Source organism: Saimiri boliviensis, chromosome 6 (assembly GCF_048565385.1).
Source record: "Saimiri boliviensis isolate mSaiBol1 chromosome 6, mSaiBol1.pri, whole genome shotgun sequence".
Classification (NCBI taxonomy): domain Eukaryota; kingdom Metazoa; phylum Chordata; class Mammalia; order Primates; family Cebidae; genus Saimiri; species Saimiri boliviensis.
This window is the reverse complement of record NC_133454.1, coordinates 86,125,948-86,147,627: the sequence shown is the minus strand read 5'-3', so window position 1 is coordinate 86,147,627 and position 21,680 is coordinate 86,125,948. Positions and strand designations below refer to the sequence as shown.

Sequence of the window (21,680 nt, the reverse complement as noted above, 5' to 3'; positions counted from 1 at the left end):
GAACTCAAATTATTGATTAGGAGATTTAGTTGCATTAAAAAAAATTATACTTTAAGTTCTAGGGTACATGTGCAGATCTTGCAGGATTGTTGCATAGGTACACACATGCCATGGTGGTTTGCTGCCTCCATTCCCCCATCACCTACATCAGGCATTTCTTCCAATGCTGTCCCTCTCCTAGCCCCACACACCCCAACAGACCCCAGTGTGTGATGTTGCCCTCCCTGTGCCCATGTGTTCTCATTGTTCAACACCCGCCTATGAATGAGAACATGCTTTGTTTGGTTTTCTGTTCTTGTGTCAGTTTGCTGAGAATGATGGTTCCCAGATTCATCCATATCCCTACAAGAGACATGAACTCATCCTTTTTTGTGACTGCATAGTATTCCATGGTGTATATGTGCCATGTTTTCTTTATCCAGTCTCTCACTGATGGACATTTGTGTCGGTTCCAAGTCTTTGCTATTGTAAACAGTGCCACAGTGAACATACGTGTGCATGTGTCTTTATAATAGATTGATTTATAATCCTTTAGATATATACCCAGTAATGGGAATGCTGGATCAAATGCTAGATCCTTGAGGAATTGCCACACTGTCTTCCACAATGGTTGAACTAATTTACACTCCCACCAATAGTGTAAAAGCGTTGCTATTTCTCCACGTCCTCTCAAGCATCTGTTGTCTCCAGAATTTTTAATGATCACCATTCTAACTGGTGTGGGATGGTATCTCAATGTGATTTTCATTTGCATTTCTCTAATGACTAGTGATGTTGAGCATTTTTTCATATGTTTTTTGGCCACATATATGTCTTCTTTTGAAAAGTGTCTGTTCATATCCTTCACCTACATTTGAATGGGTTTGTTTGTTTTTTTTTTTCTTGTAAGTCTGTTTTAGTTTTTTGTAGATTCTGGATATTAGGCCTTTGTCAGATGGGTAGATTGTAAAAATTTTTTCCCATTCTGTTGGTTGCTGGTTCATTCTAATGATTGTTTCTTTTGCTGTGTAGAAACTCTTAAGTTTAATTAGGTTCCACTTGTCTATTTTGGCTTTTGTTGCCATTGCTTTTTGTGTTTTAGTCATGATGTCGTTACCTATGCCTAGGTCCTGAATGGTATTGCCTAGGTTTTCTTCTAGGGTTTTTATGATGTTAGGACTTAGGTTTAAATATTTAATCCATCTGTAGTTAATTTAGTGTAAGGTGTCAGGAAGGGGTCCAGTTTCAGCTTTCTGCATATGGCTAGCCATTTTTCCCAACACCATTTATTAAACAGGGAATCTTTTCCCCGTTGCTTGTTTTTGTCAAGTTTGTCAGAGATCAGATGGTTGTAGATGTGTGGTGTTACTTCTGAGGCCTCTGTTCTGTTCCATTGGTGTATATCTCTGTTCTGGCACTAGTACCATGCTGTTTTGATTACTGTAGCCTTGTAGTATAGTTTGAAGTCAGGTAGCGTGATGCCTCCAGCTTTGTTCTTTTTACTTAGGATTGTCTTGGCTATGTGGGCTCTCTTTTGGTTCCATATGAAGTTTAAAGTTTTTTTTTTTCCAGATCTATGAAGAAGGTAGCTTGATGGGGATAGCATTGAATCTATAAATTACTTTGGCCAGCATGGCCATTTTCATGATATTGATTCTTCCTAACCATGAGCATGGAATGTTTTTCCATCTGTTTGCATCCTCTCTTATTTCCTTGATCAGTGGTTTGTAGTTCTCCTTGAAGAGGTCTTTCACATCCTTTGTGGAGAGGAGTGAACGACCAAATACTCTGAATGTCACTCAAGATTGTGACCTATGCAAGTGTGAACTCTGTATAAAATAGTAGAACCTTTTTTTTTTTTTTTGCTTAATTTTTTTCCAATTGAAAATGTTCAGCATTACGGAAATTAGGAAAGTGTGAAAAATGGAAACAGTTTACCTATTGTCCTATGCCCAGTGGCAGCCTTTGTTAACAGCTTATTCCTCTCAGTCCTTTTCCTAAAAACATGGTCTTTTATTATTTTTAAAAAATATATGAATATAATTTTTGTCCCTCCTTTTTGGCTTTACATTGTATGCCTAGTAATGGGAAACTCTGACTTAAAATGAAAGCTCTGTCAGCAACTTGTCATGTGGTCCTAAGTGAGCTATATGTCTGTTTTCTTGAGTGAGTTATTTGTCTGTTTCCTTGCCTGTAAACTTGGGCACATCTCATTCTGTTATCCCTGATATTTTTACTTAGGATGTGAGGCAACCTCTGAGGCTAGGCCAGATCTTGTTTAGACTTAAGGTGAAATCTTCAAATTGTTATGAAAAAGATACAGTAAAGTGATAAGCAGGATATCTCCACATGATCCTCTTTGTTTCTTTGTTTTTGAGAGTGACCCAATTAAGGCTGAGAAGGACTAACCTGTAGTGTGCAACTAAGCTCCTAGTAGGTCTACAGTGTTTATTTGTTAGGTGTGATCATGTGGTAGCATTGGCAAGGACACAACTGTAGGGTCTGATACCCTTAAGGCTTTCCTCTTTAAAAAGTGGGTGACTATGCTAGCCACCACATCACCTAAGGTGTGACTTGAGCACAGTTCATTTGAGTCTTAGGGAAAAAGCAGAAAGGGAGTTACATTTACAGAAGGCATACCTCCATCTAGAAGTATTTTTATATGTTGAATCTCCACAAAAACTTGGGGAGGTAAATGTTAACATCTTCACCTTTAAAATAATTTTCTTTATTTTAGAAAGCGAGATTATATAGTTTTATAATTTACTTTCTTCTTTTTACATGTTTCACACAAAACTATAATTATTTGTCTTCTTTACTAGGCTGTGAACTCCTTGAAGTCACCAACTCTACTGCATTCATTTTTGTTTTTTTCAGGGCTTAACACAGTGCCTGGCACAGAGCAAACATCCAGTAAATGATGAGTAAGGATGATTTACTCTAAGAATTAGGACTCTTAGGTAATTAGCCCATAGTTACCAAATCTTTATTTTTCTCTTCTTTCAGCACCTCTCTTCCTTTTAATTTCTACGATGAATTTAGAAATGCTTGAAAAACGTAAAGTGCCACATACACGCAAGTTCAGACTATGTTGACTCTGTATTCCCATAAGTTGTTCTGGTCTGTGTCCAGTTGATAATGCAGCTGTTATTTTTATAGTAATCTAAGTACATATTTGCACAACAGGCGGTGTCAACTCCTCTAAGTTACTTGCTGTTATTTGCCTGATACTTTTAAATTACAGAGCTCCATTACTGAAGTCATTATTTGTGGTTAAAAGGGAGTGGTACTGAGAGTGGTAATAAGAAGACTATTAAAAAATGAGGATTAAATTGGCCATCTTTAGCTGTCTTTAAATTTATTTTGCTTTAACTATCTAGAACAAATACAAAGAATGGCCCTGCCTTAGTTTTTTCTATATATTTACTCTATATAAAATACTATACTGATTAAAAAGAGGTGTGGACTTAAAAATTAGAATTTATTTGCAAGATTTTGTTAAATGATTGCTTTTTAAATGCTCTGCCACTCTACTGTTACTCTATCTTGTGAGCCGAACTCAGGAAGAGAAAATTCAGCAGGGATAGGAATCCTCTCCTCTTTCTGGATATGATAGTGCACTGCAAATGCAAGACTATTCTAACTATAGCATCTATCTTACAATGAATCCAAATTGTCATTCCTGGAGGTCTGGGATTATGCTTCATTGTCCTGTATCCCTAAATATCCGTATTCGTGCCATGTATCCTGTGGGCTCTTAGAAATGTTAATTGAATTGCTGAAGAATTTATTGTATCTTTATCTCAGATTTTTTAAAAGAGCACCCTGCAATAACTAAGACTTAATTTTTGAGCTAAATTTCATGTCTAGTTTCTAATACCTCCTTATATTTGAGGAAACATTGTTATTTTATTTTTAAAAAACAAGAACTCTGAAATCATTGAGAATCTTTTCAGTAATATAAGACATTTTATAGAGTTACAAAATTTTCATTTTTCCACAAAAGTTTTTGTGAGTATACCTACATTTAGCTCAGTTACTCTCTAGCCCAGGAGTTTTTGAATTCTAGTATGCTAGGAATTACCTGAGGATAATGCTTTAAATTAGATTCATGGGCCAACTCTCAGAATCAATTGGTTTGGGTGGAGCTTTAATAATATTTAAATTTATTTATTTTATTTTATTTTTTGAGATGGAGTCTTGCTTGTTGCCCAGACTGGAGTGCAGTGGCGTGATCTTGGCTCACTGCTGCCTCCACCTCCAGTGTTCAAGCAATTCTTCTGCTTCAGCCTCCCCTGTAGCTTGATACTACAGGCCTGTGCCACTAGACCCAACTAATCTTTGTATTTTTAGTAGAGACGGGGTTTCACCATGTTGACCAGGCTGGTCTCGTACTTCTGACCTCAAGTGATTTGCCTGCCTCCACCTCCCAACGTGTTGGGATTACAGGCATGAGTCACCGCACCTGGCCACACACTTTTTATTTTTATAAGCACTCTAGGTGGTTCTGATATAGATAGTCTGTGGATTATGTTTTGATGATGACTTTTTTTTCTCTAGTTCTACTCATACAAGACCCTCTTTGCCTTTTAAAAAACTATTACTATTAAGCTGTTATCTATGAAATCAGGCTGTAAGAAGAAAGATTATAAAAAACACAATAATAAGTGTTATTTCAAGGAAGTGTATTTTGATAAGAAAAGCAAGGGGCATGAAGCAATAAAGAACAAGTTTATTGTGTGAAAAGTTATAAAATATATTCTTTTTTACCCACTGCCAAATTTTTATTTGATTTTGGTCAGGTTGCCTTGCTGCCTTGTGTTTATGAAGTATGTGGAATTTTTCAGTAGTCAAGATGTCAAAATACAAGTTTTGCGGATTAAGTCACATGGTGATTTTGTAAATAGCTTTTGGAAGTTTGTGGTCTATATTTTGATCTTGGATCATAGTGATAAGCTCTCTTTGTAAAATACCTTTATAAAATACTGACATTCTGTAACCTAAATAATCTCCCTCCCTCCCTCCTTCCTTCCTTTCTTCCTTCCTCCCTCTCTTTCTTTCCTTCTTTCTTTCTTTCTTTCTTTCTTTCTTTCTTTCTTTCTTTCTTTCTTTCTTTCTTTCTTTCTTTCTTTTCTTTTCTTTTCTTTTCTTTCTTTCTTTCCTTCTTCTCTCTTGTCTCTTGTTTGTCTTAACAGGTTCTCACTCTGTTGCCCAGGCTAGCATACAGTGGCGTGATCATAATTCACTGCAGTCCCAACCTCCTGGGCTCAAGCAGTCTCCCTGCATCAGCCTCCTGAGTAGCTGGGACTGCAGGTGTGTGTCACGATGCCTGGCTAATATTTTTTGTTTTTGAGATGGAATCTTGCTCTGCTGCCCAGGCTGGAGTGCAGTGGCATGATCTTGGCTCACTATAACCTCTGCCTCCTGGGTTCAAAAAAATTCTCCTGCCTCAGCCTCCTGAGTAGCTGGGATTACAGACATGCACCAATATGCCTGACAAACTTTTTGTATCTTTAGTAGAGATGGAGTTTCACCATGTTGGCCAGGCTGGTCTCGAACTCCTGACCTCGTGATCTGCCTGCCTTGGCCTCCCAAAGTGCTGGGATTACAGGTATGAGCCACCACACCCGGCTGCCTAGCTAATTTTTAAATTTCTTGTGTAGATACAGGGTCTCACTTTGTTGTCCAGGCTGGTTTTGAACTCCTCACCTTAAACGACCTTCCCACCTCGGTCTCCCAAAGTGCTGGGATAACAGATGCGAATCACTGCACCTGGTGCTCATTTTTTGTTTTGTTTTGTGTACATACTATTTTTATACTGACCATCTTTGTTCACAGACAGCTCTTATTGAATTATTTTTTCAGGAGAGCAATAAAGTGTTGGCAATTGTGAAAATGTGTCGAAATTATGCAATCCTATCTCTGATTTACAATTCAGCTACATATGTTGGCAGAGATAAATGGTGGGCCTACGGAAATGCAAAAATAATTTCTCCTCTTTTGACCAAGAAATACCTTGATTCTGACCATTCAATTTATTAAAGTAGGCTTAGGATATGTTACATTAAAGTGTAAAGATATTCTTCCTAGTGGATGTGGATAGTATAAAGCTGTAGAATCTTAGAGCAGTAGTTACTTTAGAGGAGAACTGACATAGCAGTTCCTAAATACAAATCTACATCCAAGTGAGCTGTAACAGTCATCGCCAGAGCTTTTAAAAAGATGTGAACTCCTGGTCCACTCAAGGAGAATCTGGTTTAGGAGGTCTGGAGTGGGACCCGGAAATTTGAATTTTATAAAATCTTTCTAGGTGGTTGTGTAATCAGCTAAGTTTTGGTACACCTTTCAACTCTAAGAATTGTTTCTACAACATTCCTTATAAAGAGTCATGCACTCCCAACTTTGACAACTTCTATTTGATGAGTCAACTTATTTCATTGCTTTAAAAGATTTATCTTGGACTGAACTAGGCACAGTTCTGGCGGGGTAGGGGAGCGCAGCAGCCATGGCAAGTTGCCTTGTGCTCAAAAATGGTGCCAAGATGCCCATCCTGGGGCTGGGCACCTAGAGATCCCTCCAGGCCAGATGACTGAGACTGTGAAGGTGGCCACTGACATCAGGTACCACCACATCAACTGTGCCCACATGTACCAGAATGAGAATGAGGTGGGGTGGCCATTTAGGAGAAGGTCAGGGAGCAGGTGGTGAAGTGCGAGGAGCTCTTTGTCATCAGCAAGCTGTGGTGCATGTACCAGGAGAAGGGCATGGTGAAAGGAGCCTGCCAGAAGATACTCAGTGACCTGAAGCTGGACTACCTGGACCTCCACCTTATTCACTGGCCGACTGGCTTTAAGCCTGGGAAGGGATTTTCCCCACTAGATGAGTCGTGCAACGTGGTTCCTAGTGACGACAACATTCTGGACGCGTGGGTGGCCATGGAAGAGCTGGTGGATGAAGGGCTGGTGAAAGCTATTGGCATCGCCAACTTCAACCATCACCAGGTGGAGAGGATAAACAATCGGCTTAAAGTATAAGCCTGCAGTTTACCAGATTGAGTGCCACCCATACTTCACTCAGGAGAAGTTAATCCAGTACTGCCAGTCCAAAGGCATTGTGGTGACCACTTACAGCCCTCTTGGCTCTCCCAACAGGCACTGGGACAAGTCCATAGACCCTTCCTTCCCTCCTGGAGGATCCCAGGATCAAGGCGATCACAGCCAAACACAATAAAAGTACAATCCAGGTCCTGATCCGATTCCCCATGCAGAAGAACTTGGTGGTGATCCCTAAGTCTGTGACAGCAGAACACATTGCTGAGAACTGTAAGGTCTTTGATTTTGAACTGAGCAGGCAGGATATGACCACATTACTCAGCTTCCACAGGAACTGGAGGGCCTGTGCCTTGGTGAGCTGTGCCTCCCACAAGGATTACTCCTTTCATGAAGAGTTTTGAAGCTGTGGATGCCTGCTTGTCCCTAAGTGACTTATACCTGTGTTTCCTGCCTAATTTTTTTCCTTGCAAATATAGTATGGCCTGTGTCACTCAGAAGTGGAATAGCAACTTGTGGAGTGGCCAGTGAGGGAGTGTCTAGCTTGATGTTGGATCTGAAGAGCACTGTCAGCAGAGCAGAAGTCTCTTTCAGTTTGCTTTGCTGTTCTTTTTGCGCCACTGGGAAAAGTATAACCTGAATACCCTTTTCTGACCAAAGAGAAGCAAAATCTACCAGGTCAAAATAGTGCCACTAACAGTTGAGTTTTGATTGCTTGGACCTGTAATCCTTTCAGCAAGACTTCTCTTTGCCTCAAATAAAAAGTGCTTTCGTGAGCTTGAAAAAAAAAAAAAAAAAGATTTATCTTGGACTGAACTGAAACCTACCACTTTGTAATTTCCACCCACTTTTGATCAGCATTTATTATATTACACTTGCTGTGTTAGGTATCATTGCCTCCTATTTGTGTGCTTGAAAATATTAAACTAGGTTAATTTCCTTGGCTGCAAAATGGAGTATTGGAGTAGACCAGTGGTTATCAAAATGTGGTCTGTGAACACTGAGGATACCTAAGACCCTTTTAGAGGGCTTGTTGTCAAAACTATTTTCATCATAATGTGAAATTGTTACTTGTCTTTTTCACTGTATTGACATTTGCGCTGAGGAGACATAGCAATTTTGGGTTAAAACTGCTGGTGCTTTAGCACACATCAAGACAGTGGCACAAAATTATATTAGTAGTCATTGAATTCTTTATCCTTACCACTCACAGAAAAAAACAAACAAAATGCCAGTTTCACTTAAGAACATTGTAGATGAAACAGTACATTTATTAATTTTATAAACTCTTGACCTTTCTTTAATTCTCTGTGTGCTGAAATGGGAAGTATGCATAAAGGACTTACACTACATATTCAAGTACGATGGTTATCTTAAGGAAAATCACTTGTTGAGTGATTAAAAAAATCAGTAGTTGAGTTGAACTACTTTTTTTTATAGAATGCCATTTTTTACTTGAAAGAACAACTAACAAACACACAATGGTTATTTAGACTTAAAAACCTGGCAGACATATTCTCAAAAATAAACAAAGTGAGCCTGTCTATTTTGAGGAAAACAAGTTTTTTTTTTTTTTTTTTTTTTTTTTTTTTTTTATAAATAAAATTTGAGCTTCCAAGAGAAAATTAATATTTCGGAAAGCTTTTACTCAACACCACAATCATGATGGCTTCCCAATACTTAAAAACTTTTCTGATAAGATTCAGTGGTAATATTAAGAAATGTGGTTTTAACAATATTGCATAATAAAATATGTCAGTGTTTTAAAGATCTGCATAACTCAGTTAGCCAATATTTCTCAAATGAACTAATAATGTATGATGTTACAAAGTCATGCATGGCTAAAAGATCCATTCAAAGGCTATTTGATTTTAGAGTAATGGAATACAAAAAGTTAATTGATATTCAAGGTTTAGATTCCATATTGCAATTAACTTTTGAGAAATGATTACTTGTCAAATTTTGATATAATATAAAAGAATAGCCACAATTATTTTAAAAGGATATTAAAATATTCTGCCTCTTTCTAACTATCTATCTGTGTGAAAATGGATACTTTCCACATACTTCCACCAAACCAACATATCACAACAGATGCAGTAGCACCTATGATAATCTAGCTGTATTTTTCTAAACCAGACATTTAGGAGATTTGCAAAAATGTAAAGCAATGCTAGTTTTCTTTCTATTTTTTCTTTTGGAAAATGTGCTTATATTTCATAAAATACTTCATATTACTATGTAATAGGTTTATTTTTGTTATTTAAAATAACTATTTAAAAATTTTAAAGTTTTAATTTCTAATATAGTAAATATTGGTAAGTGTAACAATAGCTCTTTGGGACTCTCATTAATTTTTAGGAATATAAAGGAGTCCTGAGACCAAAGAGTTTGGTAATCACTGGACTAGATGATCTCCAAGTTCATTTCAACTACCATAATTGGAAGATGCAACCATTCTATTGTAACATGGTTTCTGTAATGTTTTCTAGTCATTCACCTCTGAATGCTTTGTCAATGTGCCTTCTAAGTCGTGGCCCTCAATACCAAAATAACATTGAAGAGATATATGTTGAGCAGCATAGAATACATAAATACGCTACTATGAGGTGGCTTCAATAATAACTACCTTTGGAGACTTTTGAGAATAGGAGAAATTCCTATTTCTTTGAGGAAACAAGTTCTTCCAGAAAAGCAGAGTGGTGGACTAGGTAGCATCTTAAGTTGTCTTCCTTGGTACCTCACAAATACTCTAACCTTTTGCATTAGAAGACATAAATATGAATAACTGAACCCTCCTTTTCTATTCAGTATTGTGATGTTCTTAGTTATTAGCAACTGCATTAAAAAAAAAGTTGGACGTTAGCTTAATGTCAGTTCTACTGAAAATCAAATTTCACATTTTGTTATTTATAGTTAATTCAAATTCTGCATAATTTATTATGATTATTAAGGAAAAAAGAAAACTAAGCATTATGAAGTTCAGTAAACATGAGTTTAATCTAGTAAAGCTATAAACAAAAAAACTGATAATAGCTTTAAAAATAGATTTTTTTTTTTTTTTGAGACGGAGTTTCGCTCTTGTTACCCAGGCTGGAGTACAATGGCGTGATCTCGGCTCACCGCAACCTCTGCCTCCTGGGTTCAGGCAATTCTCCTGCCTCAGCCTCCTGAGTAGCTGGGATTACAGGCACACGCCACCATGCCCAGCTGATTTTTTGTATTTTTAGTAGAGATGGGGTTTCACCATGTTGACCAGGATGGTCTCGAACTCTCGACCTTGTGATCCACCCGCTTCGGCCTCCCAAAGTGCTGGGATTACAGGCTTGAGCCACCGTGCCCGGCTAAAAATAGAAATTTTTTAATTGATGCAGTTTTGCAGGAAATAGCAATAGTTTTTTGTTACATATGTATATATATTTTATTGCACTTTAGGTTCTGGAGTGCATGTGGAGAACATGCAGGATTGTTGCATAGGTACATACATGGCAATCTGGTTTGCTGCCTGCATCCCCATCACCTATATCTGGCACTTCTCCCTATGTTATCCCTTCCCAACTCTCTACTTCGCACTGTCCCTCTCCTAGTCCCCCCCAACAGACTCCAGTTTGTGATGGTCCCCTCCCTGTGTCCATGTGTTCTCATTGTTCGACACCTGCCTGTGAGTGAGAACATGTGGGCTTTGATTTTCTGTTCTTGTGTCAGGTTGCTGAGAATGACAGTTTCTAGTTTCATCCATGTTCCTACAAAGGACATGAACTCATCATTTTTTATGCATAGTATTCCATGGCGTATATGTGCCACATTTTCCTTGTCTGGTCTATCATCGATTGGCATTTCAGTTGGTTCCAAGTCTTTGCTATTGTAAACAACGCCACAGTGAACATATGTATGCATGTGTCTTTATAATAAATCGATGTATAATTCTTTGGATATATACCCAGTAATAGGATTGCTGGATCAAATGGAGTTTCTATTTCTAGGTCCTTGCGGAATCTCCATACTGTCTTCCACAATGGTTGAACTAATTTATACTCCCACCAACAGTGTAAAAGTGTTTCCATTTCTCTACGTCCTCTCCAGCATCTGTTGTCTCCAGATTTTGTAATGATTGGCATTCTAACTGGTGTGAGATGGTATCTCAATGTGGTTTTGATTTGCATTTCTCTAATGACCAGTGATGATGAGCATTTTTTCATATGTTTTTTGGCTGCATAAATGTCTTCTTTTGAAAAGTGCCTGTTCATATCCTTCACCCACTTTTGAATGGGTTTGTTTGTTTTTTTTCTTGTAAATCTGTTTTAGTTCTTTGTAGATTCTGGATATTAGGCCTTTCTCAGATGAGTAGATTGCAAATTTTTTTTTCCCATTCTGTGGTTTCCAGTTCACTCTAATGATTGTTTCTTTTGTTGTGCAGAAGCTCTGGAATTTAGATTCCATTGGTCTATTTTGGCTTTTGTTGCCATTGCTTTTGGTGTTTTAGCCATGAAGTCCTTGCCTATGTCTATGTCCTGAATGGTATTGCCTAGTTTTTCTTCTAGGGGTTCTATGGTGTGTTAGGTCTTATGTTTAAGTCTTTAATCCATCTGGAGTTAATTTTAGTGTAAGGTGTCAGGAAGGGGCCCAGTTTCTACTTTCTGCACATGGCTAGCCAATTTTCCCAACACCATTTATTAAACAGGGAATCCTTTCTTCATTGCTTGTGTTTGTCCATGATCAGATGGCTGTAGATGTGTGGCATTGCCTCCGAGGCCTCTGTTCTGTTCCATTGATCTATATCTCTGTTTTGGTACCAGTACCATGCTGTTTTGATTACTGTAGCCTTGTAGTATAGTTTGAAGTCAGGTAGTGTGATGTCTCCAGCTTTGTTATTTTTGCTTAGAATGGACTTGGCTATGCAGGCTCTCTTTTGGTTCCATATGAAGTTTCAGGTGTTTTTCTTTTCCAGTTCTGTGAATAGGGTCATAGGTAGCTTGATGGGGATAGCGTTGAATGTATAAATTACCTTGGGCATATGGCCATTTTCACAATATTGATTCTTCCTAATCATGAACATGGAATGTTTCTCCATCTGTTTGTGTCCTCTCTTATTATCCTTGAGCAGTGGTTTGTAGTTCTCCTTGAAGAGGTCCTTTACAACCTTTGTTAGTTGTATTCCTAGGTATTTTATTCTCTTTGTAGCAATTGTGAATGGCAGTTCATTTTTGATTTGGCTCTCTTTAAGTCTGTTATTGGTGTATAGGAATGCTTTTGATTTCTGCATATTGATTTTGTATCCTGAGACTTTGCTGAAGTTACTTATCGGTTTCAGGAGATTCTGGGCTGAGATGATGGGGTCTTCTAAATATACAATCATGTCATCTGCAAATAGAGACAATTTGACTTCCTCCTTTCCTAATTAAATACCCTTTATTTATTTTTCTTGCCTGATTGCTCTGGCTAGAACTTCCAATACTATATTGAATAGGAGTGGTGAGAGAGGGCATCCTTGTCTAGTGCCAGATGTCAAAGGACTGCTTCCAGTTTTTGCCCATTCAGTATGATTTTGGCTGTGGACTTGTCATAAATAGCTTTTTTTATTATGTGATATGTTCCATTGATACCTGGTTTGTTAAGAGTTTTTAACATATTAAATTAAATTAGTTGGAAATGAAAAATTTAAATTATTACAGAAAGATAGAATTATCTAGTACAAAAAAGTCATTAAAGGGCTGTTGAATTTTGTCAAATGCCTTCTCTGCATCAATTGAGATAATCATGTTGTTTTTGTCTTTTGTTCTGTTTATGCGGTGAATTATGTGTATAGACTTGTGTATGCTGAACCAGCCTTGCATCCCTGGGGTGAAGCCTACTTAATCATGAGGGATAAGCTTTTTGGTGTGCTGTTGCAATTGGTTTGCCAGTATTTTATTGAAGATTTTTGCATCTATGTTAATCATGGATATTGGCCTGAAGTTTTCTTTTCTTGTTGAGTCTCTGCCGGGTTTTGGTATGAGGATGGTGTTGGTCTCATAAGTTGATTTAGGAAGGATTCCCTCTTTTTGGATTGTTTGGAATAGTTTCAGAAAGAGTGGTACTAGCTCTTCTTTGTATGTCTGGTAGAATTCAACTGTGAACCCCTCTGGACCTGGGCTTTTTTTTTTGATAGGATATTAATTGCTGCCTCAACTTGAGCCCTTGTTACTGGTCTATTCAGGGTTTCAACTTCTTCCTGGTTTAGGCTTGGGAAGGTGCAAGTGTCTAGGAATTTATCCATTTCTTTCAGGTTTACTGGTTTATATGCGTAAAGTTGTTTGTAGTAATCTCTGATGGTAGTTTGTATTTTGGTGGAATCAGTGGTGATATCCCCTTTATCATTTTTTATTGCATCTATTTGGTTCTTCTCCCTTTTCTTTTTTATTAATCTGGCTAGCAGTCTGTCTATTTTGTTGATCTTTTAAAAAAACCACCTCCCGGATTTATTAATTTTTTGAAGGGTTTTTTGTATCTCTATCTCCTTCAGTTCTGCTCTGATCTTAGTTATTTCTTGTCTTCTGCTAGCTTTTGAGTTTTTTTTTTTTTATCTTGCTCCTCTAGCTCTTTCAATTTTGATGATAGGGTGTCAATTTTAGATCTTTCTTTGCTTCTCATGTGAGCATTTATTGCTACAAATTTTCCTCTAGACACTTCTTTAAATGTGTCCCAGAGAGTCTTGTATGTATCTTGTATGTATCTTCATTCTAGTTGGTTTCAAAGAACATTTTTATTTCTGCCTTCATTTCATTTTATGATGTTGTGCAGTTCTGAGTGAGTTTCTTAATCCTGAGTTCTAATTTGATTCCACTGTGGTCTGAGACTGTTTGTTATGATTTCTGTTCTTTGCATTTGCTGAGGAGTGGTTTAGTTCCAATTATGTGGCCAATTTTAGAGTAGGTGTGATGTGTTGCTGAGAAGAATGTATAGTCTGTGGATTTGTGTTGGAGAGTTCTGTAAATGTCTTTTAGGTCTGCTTGGTCCAAATCTGAGTTCAAGACCTGGATATCCTTGTTAATTTTTTGTCCCATTGATCTGTGTAATATTGACACTGGAGTGTTAAAGTCCCCCACAATTATCGTGTGGGAATCTCAGTCTCTTTGTAGATCATTACGAACTTGCTTTATGTATGTGGGTGCTCCTGTGTTGGGTGTGCATATATTTAGGATAGTTAGGTCTTCTTGTTGCATTGATCCTTTTACCATTATGTAACGGCCTTCTTTGTCTCTTTTGATCTTTGTTGGTTTAAAGTCTATTTTACCAGAGACTAGAATTGCAACTCCTGCTTTTTTTTTTTTTTTTTTTTTTTTTTTGCTTTCTATTTGCTTGATAAACCTTTCTCCATCCCTTTATTTTGTGCCTATGTGTGTCCTTGCATGTGAGATGGGTTTCCTGAATAGAGCACAACTGAATGGGTTTTGAATTTTTATCCAATTTGCTCGTCTGTGTCTTTTGATTGGGGCATTTGGCCCATTTACATTTAAGGTTAGTATTGTTATGTGTGAATATGACCCTTCCATTTTGATGCTAGGTGGTTGTTTTCCCCATTAGCTGCTGCAGTTGTTTCATTGTGTTGATGCTCTTTACCATTCTGTACATTTTTGGAGTGGCTGGTACTGGTTGTTACTTTCTATGTTTAGTGCTTCTTTCAGGAGCTCTTGTAAGGTAGGCCTGGTGGTGATGAAATCTCAGAGCAATTGCTTGATTGTAAAGTATTTTATTTTTCTTTCACTTATGAAGCTTAGTTTGGCTAGGTATGAAATTCTAGGTTGAAAGTTCTTCTCTTTAAGGATGTTGAATATTGGCCCCACTCTGTTCTGGTTTGTAGGGTTTCTGCCAAGAGGTCCACTGTGTGTCTGATGGGCTTCCCTTTGTGGGTAACCCACCTTTCTCTCTGGCTGCCCTTAGCATTTTTTCCTACATATCAACCCTGGTGAATCTGACAATTAAGTGCCTTGGGGTTGCTCTTCTTGAGGAATATTTTTGTGGTGTTCTCTGTATTTCCTGGACTTGAATATTGGCCTGTCTTGCTAGGTTGGGGAAGTTTTCCTGGATAATATCCTGAAGAGTGTTTTCCGACTTGGATTCATTCTCTCCGTCATTCAGGTACACCTATCAAACGTAGATTAGGTCTTTTCACATAATCCCATATTTCTTGGAGGCTTTGTTCATTTCTTTTTAGTCCTTTTCCTCTAATCTTGCCTTTTTGTTTTATTTTATTGAGTTGATCTTCAATCTTTGATATCCTTTTGTCTGCTTGGTCATTTCAGCTATTGGAACTTGTATATGATTTGTGAAGTTCTACTGTTGTGCTTTTCAGCTCCATTAAGTCTTTTATATTCTTCTTTAAGCGGTTTATTCTCATTAACATTTTGTCAAACCTTTTTTCAAAGTTCTTAGTTTATTTGCATTAGGTTAGAACATGTTCTTTTAGCTCAGAGACGTTTGTTATTACCCACTTTCTGAAGTCTGTTTCTGTCAATTCATCAGACTCACTCTCCATCCAGCTTTGTTTCCTTGCTGATGAGGAGTTATGATCCCTCGGAGGAGGAGAGGTATTCTGATTTTTGATGTTTTCATCCTTTTTGCACTGGTTTCTTCCCATGTTTCTGGGTTTATTTACCTGTGGTCTTTGTAGTTGGTGACTTTTGGATTGGGTCTCTGAGTGGATGCCCTTTTTGTTGATGATGAAGTTATTTCTTTCTGTTTTTTAGTTTTCCTTCTAACAGTCAGGTGCCTCTGCTCTACGACTGCTGGAGGCCCACGCCAGACCCTGCTTGCCTGGGATCACCTGTGGTGGCTGCAGAGCAGTATGGGTTGCTGCCAGTTTCTTCTTCTGTTATCTTTGTCTCAGAAGGATACCCACCAGATGTTGGCCTGAGCTCTCCTTTATGAGGTGTCTCTTTGTATATATGGGGGTTGGGGAGCTGCTTCAGGAGACAGTTTGTCCCTTATAGGAGCTCAGGTGCTAGGCTGTGAGCTCCATTGTTTTGGTCAGAGCTGCTGGGTAGGTACATTTAAGTCTGCTGCAGCAGACTTCATAACCACCTTTTTTTTTTTTTCCCAGGTTCTTTGTCCTGGGAAGGTGGGTCTTTATTTATAAGCCACTGACATGCTGCTGCCTTTTTTCGGAGATGCCCTGCCCAGCAAGGACATAGCCTAATCACAGTCTGCCAGCAGAGGTATTGCTGAGCTGCTGTGGGCTCTGCCCAGCTCCTGTGTGAGCGTCCTTGTGGTTTTGTTTATAGAAAAACTGCCTCAATAATGGCAGTCTGCCTCAGTAATGGTGGACTGTCTCTGTAATGGAGGACTGCCTTGGTAATGGCAGATTGTCTCTGTTATGGCAGACTGCTTCAGTAATGATGGACTGCCTCAGTAATGGTGGGCTACCTCGTTAGTGGTGGATTGCCTCGGTAATGGCAGATGCCTTTCCACCCACAGAGTTGGACTGTGCCTTGTCCAGCTGTGCTTACTGTGAAACTCTCAATCCAGAGCATTTTAGATTGCTAGTCTTTGTGGGGGTGGGATCTGCTGAGCCGGATCACCTGGTTTCCTGTTTCAGCCCTTCTTTATTCAGTTGAATGGGTGACTCTGTCTCCCAGGCATTCCAAGTGCCAGTTGAAATGACCGCCCAGATTTGTGTGCGTTTTTGTGCAAAGACCCACTGTGCCAGCTGAAACAGCCATGCTGGAGACTCGTGGTGCTTTTCTGCCCAGCAATTTCCTGGTCTGTGAGCAGTAAAAATTCCTCTTGGAAATGAAGTGATCACTCCTTTCTATGTTCTGGCCAGGAGCTGCACTCCAGAGCTGTTCCTATTTGGCCATCTTTGATCCACCTTTTTCTAATAACAATAGTTTTAATGCAACAATCACATGTCCCAGAAAACCCATGTGAATTTGCATACAAGATATTTTTAATGTGAATTTTTATTTTCATATATAAAATACCAGGCATCGATCTTGTCCCAAAAGTTAGTTGAGAAAATAAATGCTTTTAAGACAGTTGTTTTAATTCAGTGACTCGCTATGTATAATAGTAAAATCAATGCATCAATAAATTTAAAAAGTTATTTAATTAATGACCAGTTTTAATCATGCAGTGCTATGATTTAATGTAAAAGTGGACAAAATTTGTTACAGGTGTTTTGGAAGTACTTTAGTACCTTAAATAATACATTAGAATCATTTAATCTCAGGGCTGTAAGGTCATTTAATCCAATCACCTATTTGATGCTTGAACTTTCTTGCTAACTCAAGTAATAAAAAGAAGGTAAGGGGGAGTAACTCAAAATAGAAATGGGTGTGGCTGAAAGAGAGAGCTTTAAGCAGGATTTAAAAATGTAGCTTGAAAGCTTTTAAAGTCTAATTATACAGGGAGGTGGCAATGTTTTTATTTGCTATTTACCTTTGATCTATTACCTATTTTTGGTAGAATAGGACATGCTTTTGTGAAAGTATTTGTGGTTTCTTCATTTGATGTTAAGATACTCATTTGAAGATGCCCTGTAATTTTGAGAGTTTTTAAAACTAATATTAATATTTGGCTTTTGCTCCCAGACTAATAGCAAATTGTCCTAGATCTGGATGATTTCTTTTGAATGTCTAAGTGATACACTGAATTTTAGAAATAGCTTCTTTGTTTTGGGACACGTTAGACATGTTAAGTATAAAAAATCTAAATAATATCAAACCATAAGGGTAAGAAAGTGAAAATAACCTATAGCACCTTGCCCAATGTTAACATTTTTTTTAAATTAAATTTCATGAAACTTATACATGCATATATATTTGATTTCCATGTAAATATTTGCTATTCTATAAATTGATGGGCTTTTATCATACATGTATTTTTTATTCAAAAATGTATTGTGGCCATCTTTTCTGTCAATAAATATAGATTTATATAATGATTTTTAATAGTTGCAGAGTAGTGTTATATGTATGTACCACAATTTACTTATTCAATCAATAGGTTATTCCAAATTTTTGGCTATTATAAAAAACTATAATGAATATACATTTTAAATGTATTATCTTTATCATATTTGTAATGAGCTGCTTAGGATAAATTTTGAAAGTAGCATTGCAAACTCAAAGGATATGGACAGTAAAAGTTTTAAAACTTACTGTAAAATTACCATTAAGAAGGCATACATTTATAATCCCATCCATAGTAAATGAAAGTGCTTATTTTTTGACACTCTTACAAACACCAGTTTTTGTCTGGTTTATAAAATGTTTTGCAAATATTATGAGTGAAGATATTTTGTTTACATTTCTTTGGCTATTTGGTAGATTGCACACATTTTTATATTATTGGAAATTTGCACTTCTTCATTTGTACATTTCTTCTTATATCCCTTGTTTTTTTTTTTTTTTTTGAGACACAGTCTTGCTCTGTTGCCAAGGCTGGAGTGCAGTGATGCAATCTCAGCTCACTACAACCTCTGGCTTCTGGGTTCAAGTAATTTTTGGGTCTTAGCCTCCTCAGTAGCTGGTATTACAGGCATGCACTACCATGCCCGGCTAATTTTTCTATTTTTAGTAGAGATAGGGTTTCACCATGTTGGCCAGGCTAGTATCAAATTCCTAGCCTCAAGTGATCCACCTGCCTTGGCCTCCCAAAATGTTGGGATTACAGGCATGAGCCACCACACTTGCCCCTTGTACATTTTTATATTGAAGCATTTGTAGCAATGTATTTTTTATTTAGTACATTAAGAATATGTCAAAGACTTGATGTCTAAATGTTATGGAGCAAATTACCACCATGGTCAGATGTGTAATAGACTGTGACCCAGGTTGGATTATTGATTGTTTGAAATCCTTGATGGGAAAGGCCGTATTTTTTCAATGTAAATTTTTGTGTTCTTACTGTACAGTGTGATCTTTAACCCATGGTCACTATTTGCTGAATGTATAAATGAGCAAATAGAGGACTGGAACAGTCCTTGGGTAAATGGGTGATCTGAGGATTCATTTTGCTAAACATTGAGATTTTCCAGAACATGTAATGATTTGCTCTGGCATTTCATTTTCTATCTTCTCACATTTGTGCTGCCTTCGGGACCATAGTGACTGGTTTTATTTTTTGAAATGTCTTTTTAGAATAACCTTTTCTAGTTGTTAGAAAGGTACCTTATTTCAAGTTGCGTGTGTATCAGTTCTTAACTCTGCCCCTCATAAAATGTTGCTTGTTTAGCCTTTAGTTATCTGCATGTGGAAGTATGCATTAAAGTCATTTTTAAAATTATGTAATAATGTACTCTTTGACCATAGGAACTTATTATTTTTAAATTCTTTGCTCTAAACTTCACCAATAGTGCAAATCAGTTGATAATAAGATTCACAGTTGCTTTTACCATATGTAGCAGGACTTCACTGATACGTCGAATAAGATTTACTGACTTTGTATGTTGTATGTTAAAATGTTATTTGTTCTAAATGTCTGGAATCTGACTTGTTCCAAAATTAAAAATATTTCCAAAGTTAGAGATCTTAATTTTGAGACAGTTCATGGATTAAAAAATTAAATCCATCCTGACCACAATATCTTTCTGGCTGCATTTTCTTTCCTCTTTTTTTTTTTTTCTTTTTTAGGCTGCATTTTCTTTTAGCTTCCCATTCATTATGCGGAAGTGAAGGAATAGGATGTATTATGTATATAGCATAATTCCAATTAATGCTTTAAAAAAAGTAGTTGCCAGAAAAACAAGGTGTGGTATTTAAAAATGTATAAGTACTAAAAACTCTTTTGGATTCTAGAATTTAAACTTTTGGATATACAGCATTTTGCTGTAAAAATTTTTTTGTGGGTAACTTTTTTATAAGGAAATTATAATTTATAACTCAGTGGGGGATAGAATGTCAGGATGGTTTGTATCAGAACTAGTACTCTTTGATGGTTTTGAATACTACACATAGTATGTCCGGGTAGGCTTGTGTGGTGTCCCAGATAAAATTACTCTCCCAGATCTCCAAACAGTGAAGCCATGAGGATGAAAAGGACATAATACCAGAAATTAATGACAGAGATATGTCCCTTTGGCCAGACTATCCTGTACTTCTTGCACTGTGGAAGTAGGCATTACAGAGTTGCTGGAAACTGGTGAAACTTGAGTGGGGAAGCCCTGAGACACCGTTTCCTACAAGGACAAGAAGGTGTTGTGAAGAAGTCTAGTGGCTATGTTAGCTGTCAATGCTTAAAGCTGTCCAAATCCCCAGACCTTTGTCATCTATCAATCTTTAAAAAAAATTTTTTATAGATGGGGTCTTGCCATGTTGCCTAGTTGGGTTTTGAACTCTTGGACTCAAGCTATCCACTTGCCTCAACCTCCCAAAGTGCTGGGATTATAGGCATGAGCCACTGCACCCAGCTCTATTATGTCAATCTTGACTAGAAAATAGAATAAATTATCTGGATCATTTAGGCAAAAGCATAATTTGGGGGTTGGAGAGGGCTGAGTTAGATATTTATTTCATATATAATTTTAATTTCAGATGCCTATACCTAAACTATTAAGGTCATTTGTGCTATAATTGCAAAGTTGGGTGCAGTGGTTCCCTACAAATGATGTCGATCAAGATCCATTGTTTTTTTTCAGAAAGATTTTATTTAAATCTAGTTAGCTGTAACTAGCCTAGATATTTACTGGCTATATTTAAAAACTGCAGATTGAATCAAACCAATCCCCAAAGCCTAGGAAAGTTTCTGACCTAAATTAGGAACCCAAGCTCTATTATTATTTTTAGTTGACTACTACTCACAGCCATCCTCACATTTTTGAAAGAATACAGCCTCTGTTACAAAGTTTCTTTGTTTTAATGGAACTAAAAATATGCTGTATTTAGACCAAACAATAACAATAAACTACCAAACTACCTTCTAATGCATGGGGGTTCTGGATAGAGGAAATAATAGATATTTAGAGGCATAAAATGACTCTTAGTATGTTAAAAATTATTATAAGGCTAGCCCTGTGTGTTTGAGTTGCATCTGTTACCTCTTCAGCCAGAGCTAAAGTGTATGTGAGCAAAATGATTTTGGATTGAATTATGGCTTATACAGAATGCACTGTATATAGCCTAAGCATCTAATGAGTTCCACACCTTAGGTAGAACAAACACTCCATCCTTTCTTATTAATTCTTCCTACAAGATATTCCTGTCTAACACATTTAAGATATTCTCTGTGAAGCTAATTCATTTCAACTTGCAGACATAAATTAAACGTGTTTTTCAAATATAAATTATAAGCCTATTTCTTTCTCTTAATATTTTTCCCTTTTGTTTTTACTTATTTGTACTTTCAACGTCTACTTTATTACCAACAATTTTTTTTAAAAAGCAATATTGGAAGGAGATGTGGCATTCTTAGATGTAGAACAATAAAATAATTGTGTTTTTTTTGTCATTATCATCTTGGAAAAAGTTTTTACAGTAGATTGGGACAACTGCCTGAATTAAAAAGTGTATGATTTTTAGCCAGAAAGTATACTTCTTTAATAAAGCATATAAATGCAATTTACTTATCCTTTTTATTTTATTTTCTATTAAAATTTCAGGTCACTTTCATGAATTCAAAGGCAATTTACCAGTGATTTCTGGGTGCTGGGGCTGATATTTTTTGGGCAGATTTGTA

The 21,680-nt window shown here is 37.1% G+C and overlaps 1 protein-coding gene and 1 pseudogene across 12 annotated transcripts in view; both read left to right on the top strand.

Annotated features, from left to right (window-relative positions):
* SOX6 (SRY-box transcription factor 6) overlaps positions 1 to 21,680 on the top strand; it is a 785,339-nt gene that overhangs the window by 245,561 nt on the left and 518,098 nt on the right. For all 12 annotated transcript variants that reach the window (XM_074401148.1, XM_074401147.1, XM_074401149.1 and 9 more), the window contains one exon: positions 21,604 to 21,677. The gene's annotated coding sequence lies outside the window, so the exon portion shown is untranslated. The remainder of the gene's footprint in view (positions 1 to 21,603; positions 21,678 to 21,680) is intronic.
* On the top strand, positions 5,198 to 8,594 carry LOC141584865 (aldo-keto reductase family 1 member B1 pseudogene; annotated as a pseudogene).